This window comes from Bombus terrestris, chromosome 11, assembly GCF_910591885.1.
Source record: "Bombus terrestris chromosome 11, iyBomTerr1.2, whole genome shotgun sequence".
NCBI classification, from domain to species: Eukaryota; Metazoa; Arthropoda; class Insecta; order Hymenoptera; family Apidae; genus Bombus; species Bombus terrestris.
The window spans coordinates 11,455,758-11,461,757 of record NC_063279.1 but is presented as its reverse complement, the minus strand read 5'-3'; the positions used below and the strand labels follow the sequence as shown (position 1 = coordinate 11,461,757).

The following is a 6,000-nucleotide window of genomic DNA, read 5'->3' as shown; positions in this document are numbered from 1 at the left end:
CTAAGCTTTTTCATCCTAGGTATAGTATTCTTTATCCAATTCTCTTCCTTATTATTTATTTTTAACCATTCTAATTACTTATTTTATTATCCTACAGAAACGAGAATAGATGGATCTACAGTGTTACTCATCCCTTTAACCCTACGTATAATACTCTTTATCCTAATTCTATTTCATATTATTTATCTTTGATCCTTACCTTCAACGAATCATTTCATTCAAATTTCTTCTTTTATTATCCTATAGAAGTTCCTAGAAAATCCATATCTGTTCCTCGTGTCATCGATGCTTATCCAGACTGCGTTTATCTAGTCGAGAACTAACTTTTACGACCGCTTATTTTGAACATAAAGAGAGGATGGTCAGATCGTTACCGTACGAGACCGTGGAAAACCACGTCGTGTGGCCTCGTTGATGACTTCCGGTATGCCAACACATCCGGCACGCGAACCTGTTGATCACCTACCGTGAGGGTGCAAGTACCCGATACTGCGGTAAAACGTGCAGGTAGGTGTTCCCCGGTCGCATTTAACAAAGGAAACAAACGGTAGGGGGTGGAATCGATGCTAATGGTTTCGACAAACGGCATACGATCATTTAACGAAACAGGAAGGGCGATCTATATCCCTCGTTTCTGTCCTCTTCGGTACGATCGATGCGATAAGGGCGAGCTTCCTCGAGCTGTTAGACACGCGTACCTAATATCGCGCTGCGAGTCTGCCGAACTGGTTCAAGGTCACCGGTTTACGTCAGAAATGCCGAACCAGAGGAATTCGAACGTGCATGCCGATAAAGTCCTTAATTGATCCTTAGTATCAGTTTCTTGCCACGTGTTGTGGTTAATACGATTATGAGCGAGCCACTTGGAACATCATGGGGAAATGGATGGGGGTTCATATGTAGCGTCTGTAAATCACAAATTTGTGGTTGAAGGGTTTGTACTTAGAGATTTTGCGACATTGAGAGCTTTCTTTATCGGAGATTCTTTTTCTTCAGCTGATGATTGTTGGAAATAATAGAAACGCTAGTTTATAAATAACTAAATATTTTGGAAACAATCGAATCATTGATAGGTATAATTAAAAAAACTTTTTTGAAATATAATGTACTATATCGTAGTATTATTTTGTCTTTCAAAGTTGTAGCTACGACTCTGTTTCAACAATTTTGAATTTATGGAAGTTACAGTATTATTATGAGGCACGCGTGACTTTATGCATTTGATATAGAAGAAAGTGCATTTTTTTGAAATATCAAGAATGGTATTTCGATCACGAATGTATTGTTTACTCGTGTGCTTTCTTGTTTTCCGTATCGCGTCATAGCTTTAATTTAGAGAGTTAACGCTGGCATCGCGTGTCTAGCTGTGATCGACAGCTGCTACTGCGTCGCTGAATTAACAGTGACTGTGTACAAATGGACATTCCGGTTGGGAATCCATTAAACAAAGATATATTTCTGTTCATAGGAACAAAGACATATTTCTGCTCGTAGATACAAAGATGTATTTCTGCTTCGTTTTCTCCTTTGTTTTTCTTTTAAGCGTTTCAAATCACGAATAGACATTTTGTTTCCTATTTATACGGAAAAAATATAAAAGAATTCTTTCTGCCCTATAATGATATCCGTATGACACTGTTTAAAAAAAGCTAATTAATTTCGTTTTTATTATTTCGAGTCTATTATAGTTAGTCAATTATACGTACATATATGCCATGATAGCTCTGAAAAGTTCCTAGCCAAAAGTCATACTTCTATTTCGATTTAATTCATATATTAACAAAATTCTTCTTATAAGAAGTTTAACAACATAGTATGTACCATAATTTTATTTACTTCAACGAATACATATTACGTTAACGTAATAGACGTCTTTTTCCGGGAATATTCTAAGACTATACTACAGCCAGAAACTTTCCAACAGCCATTACATCACGTGTATAAAATTCCTAAAGTGCACGTGCACCCATACTCTCCCTAGACGACCCCTTGAAGAGAACTACCGTCGTATAATATACAGCATATACGTATTTGCACGAAGCCAAGGAGAAAATTTTGCAACGGAAAGTGCTCTTGTAATATGTGAAATGCTCCCGGTACGAATCCACTTTACACATCCATGTCGCTTGAAATGTTCGTGACACCCTGTCGGCTGCGCTGGTGGCGAACGGCGGAGCTTGCGCCCTGGCGAATCTTTACGTTCCCTTGGTAGCCCCTAGACGGCAGTGGTGTGTCGGGTTAACATTGTACCCCTGGCCCCTCCGAGGCCACCCCCAGCCACCGATTGAACCGGTGAACCGGAGTCGAAGCAACCCCCAGCTAAGCCCTCGAGAGGCAGTCGTGAGCTTGGTGCCGAGCTGGGGCGATGCTCGTCGCTCGCGTGTGCTTCGCGATTGCACCGAGTGCTCGCCATTCCGTGTCGTTACGCGCGTCGTTCGTCCCGTATCGACATCGTCGCGGTCGATCGTCATCGTCGCCGCCCTCGACCTCATCTTCGTATCCATTCTCCTCGTCGTCGTTGTCACGGTTCACGTCGTTGTTCCCGAGGCTGCTGCCGCAACGAGGTCCGACGGTGCAACGACCGTGCGACCATCGGACAGCCGCACGTGAGCACGGCCCAGGATTCAACACGAGATGAGAAGAAACGTGAGTCTCGAGAATCGACCCCGTGAACACGTTCCCTTGGAACCCACAAATTCAAGGACAGGAAGCTGCTTCTCGCCAAGCGCGCTCCGCCGTGGCGCGAGATGGCAGAGGTCCCCGCGAAATTCCCATTCGAACGTCTTCGTCTTTTCTATGAAGAGGATGTATCTAGGTTTATGTCAGGATAGTGGTTGAACTTCGATTTCCGTCGGTGGATCGTAAAGATTCTCGTCGAAACTGCAAGGACTCTGAGATACGTTCCGTTTAAGGTTCTTTGGTCTGTAACAATACACTGCTTCTCGAGTCTGAGTCCTCTAAGTGTTCCATCTATAAATTGGTCTCGTATAAGTATAAATTGGTATACGTATAATCCTGTTATGTTTGATCCGGAGGATGAGTATTTTGAAGTAAGTTAAGTTTTGAAAGTTTCTTTATTGATACGGGTTGAGTTTACCTGAATTAGAGATTCTCGAAGGATCCTGTATAATTATGTACATGTAGCTTCCCATTATGTTGGACTTGAAGGATGCGCGTTCCGGAATTGGTAGGTTCTGAAGATTTTTCTGTTAGTCGGTATTGAATATCCAGTTTGCTAGATTCGATAGTTTTGTAGGAGTCTGTAGAAATGTTTAATCTTTGAAAATCTCCAAGTAATTTTTCCATCAGTTGTTCCATTCTTCGCGCCAGGTTTCAAACTTTTCATTCATTGGAACGTTCGAACTGTATTTTTATACACCTGTATTCCTTATAAAGACATTTCTTCTTTAAGAGTGCTAATTTTAATCACCTTGATCAATCGACGAGCCCTAATCATTATCGTCGAAGTTCAACCGCAAGCTTAAAAATTCCATTTTGCAAGCAACGTTTGCCTGAAAGCACACGCTATGCAAAAACTTGCATCACGCTGCAGGGTGAGATCGATAAGCTGACTGCCCCTTTGAAAATATTTAATATATAATGCAGTCACGGTGTTTTTGTTCACGTTTCACATATAAATCTACAAATGTTCGGCAAAAACTACGGTTGCAACCAACCCGTGTAATTCTAGAAGGGAAAAAATGGGGTGGAAGGAAGCCGCGTTTATCGGCGCGATTCCTTTGCTAGGGAAAAAAGAAAGGTTCCACTTGTAACGATCACGTGCGTTCCATCGAGCACAGATTCCACTTGGCTGCACGCTTGATTCCGTAAAATCGGCACGAGACCATTTTCAACCCTTAAAAAACCACCCTGATGGTTCTTGCGACACGTAACATTGCTATCTCCAGCGAAATCTTCGCATCTTGCTTTCCTTATCCTGCGTGTTTCTTTGAGGCCGCAGTTTATCTTCGTTTAGGCTGCTTCTGTCTGGCCACGAGGAACTTTAAAGTCAAGTGGCAAATATTCTCTCGTTCTCAGCCATTTCTCGTTTTCACCGGATTTTCCACATTTTACGTGTTCGTCACGTACTATCTCCATAACTTCCACTTGTTTGCCGCTTACACTTTTATATCTCTCTTCTTGTCTCTCGCCTCTGTGTCCTTTATATTCTGTTCTTTTCTACGGACACGCTTCAGGTCCGGTTTTGGCCCCGTTTTTGGTTTTATCTTCGGGGATGTTTCGCTTTTGACCGTGGTTGTGTCATGCCATGTCCGGCGGTTATATGGTTTGCTTCGTATAATTTGTAATATGCAAGAGGAATTTTAAAACGACATGTCCTGTATCTGGAAATCTTTACTTCTATTAGATTGCTGGACAGGTTTTCGATAACCGATAGTAAGTTCTGTTTCGTATTTGACTGTAATAAAACAAATATCGTTTTAATATATACATATATATGAAATATATAAACATAAAATAATTTCATTTAAATCGTCAGAAGTGTTTCTATCGGTTTCCATTCTCGTTTCTATAGATCCGAAGAAAACAATAGGGTTATTATTATTCCACTTAAAATTCTCTTATATTCTATAACTTTTGGACAAGAATATATCTTGGAAACTGCCTCCGTCAGCCTTTGTTTCCATCAATTTTCCATCCGTATCACTGTCCTGGTTTTATCACTGTCTCCTATCGTTCTTCTCTTCCCCTGTCCTGCTGACGCGTTTCCAACGCGTACAGCAAACATTCCTTTGCTTTTATTATTAGCCATCAACGCCTCCACCTCCACTAGCAACCGCTTTGCACGCCCCCGTTTCTCTGGTCTCCTACCTACGGACTCGCATCCCGTATCGCATTCCTCTTGATGTGGTATAGCGCGATCGATCTATCGTATTCGAACGACCTCGCGTTACACTTGTGCAGGACGACTCGTCGAATTTCAATTTTGACCCTTTAGGTGCAACGCACGTTTCGATGTTCTCTTTCCATATGGCGGTGGACACTGCTTAGAGAGAAGGACATAGTTATAAAAGAGTATGACACGGACTTCTTTGTAGTCTTGAATGGATGTGGATATTTTACAAGAACTGACACTACATATGTATATATTTGTTATATCTAAGTACACTTTTTATAATCAAAATTTAAATATATATATACATGTACAAAAAGTTTTCTGAAAGATAACAAAATTTTGAGAAGATGAGGTAAAGAGTAGATAATGCAATAGAAAATTGACTTTTTTTCAAACCTTACAATCTCTGGGACACATTGGCAGAAACAGAATATCGCATAAAATATTCCGGCTTATTACACTAATTACAAACGCTAAGTGACTTGATGATTCTGAATGCTATTCCACTGCTGTGGAGTACTAATACAGAAAGATACGTATTACACAACATTTCCTACGATGTACCAGCTTCTACCTCTATCAAAAAGAGTACAATTCATACAGAATCATCAAACAGGCTACCGTCCGTTGCAAAATGAACTTAGACTGAATTTTCCAAAGCGAGGATTTTGAAGAAGACCTCGAACACACGCCGCTGTGTTAATTAAGGCCAGTTGTCGAGTTTCTCCTCGTTTGACAGATCTGTCAATGAAGGTTTTTCGTTTGGCCGTTGTATATTTGCTCGCGATTATCCGCCTGTCCCTAGGACATATCGGCTATGCTGTCGATTCGATGGTAGTTCCAGCTGTGAGATATTACTCGAACGTCTGCGTCTGATAGGAAATGGGCGAGTTAATCGAACTTTCTGTTTGATGGCTAGCAATAGGGTTGGGGTAGGTTTTTGTACATGGATTCGGTAGAAAACTGTTTCTTCTTTTCCTTCCTGGTAATCCGTTGAAGTGGATCGTAGGATGGAATGTTGAAAGAATAACGAAAAAGCTTAGGCGAGAGAAGTAGTGGTTTATGGAAAATTCTAGACAGTTACCCTTTCCTTTCTTCGAGCTTCGAAATAGACGTTCCTTACGTAACGAGAATTTTTTTATTTT

At 41.0% G+C, this 6,000-nt stretch overlaps 1 protein-coding gene across 7 annotated transcripts in view; it reads left to right on the top strand.

The window, feature by feature from the left end:
• Positions 1-1,796: 1,796 nt before the first annotated feature.
• Positions 1,797-6,000, top strand: part of LOC100645457 (whirlin) — a 109,818-nt gene continuing 105,614 nt past the window's right edge. For 2 of the 7 annotated variants that reach the window (XM_048410338.1, XM_048410336.1), the window contains exon 1: positions 1,797-2,646. The gene's annotated coding sequence lies outside the window, so the exon portion shown is untranslated. The remainder of the gene's footprint in view (positions 2,647-6,000) is intronic. The other 5 variants (XM_012313637.3, XM_048410337.1, XM_020865318.2 and 2 more) reach the window with 5 other exon arrangements.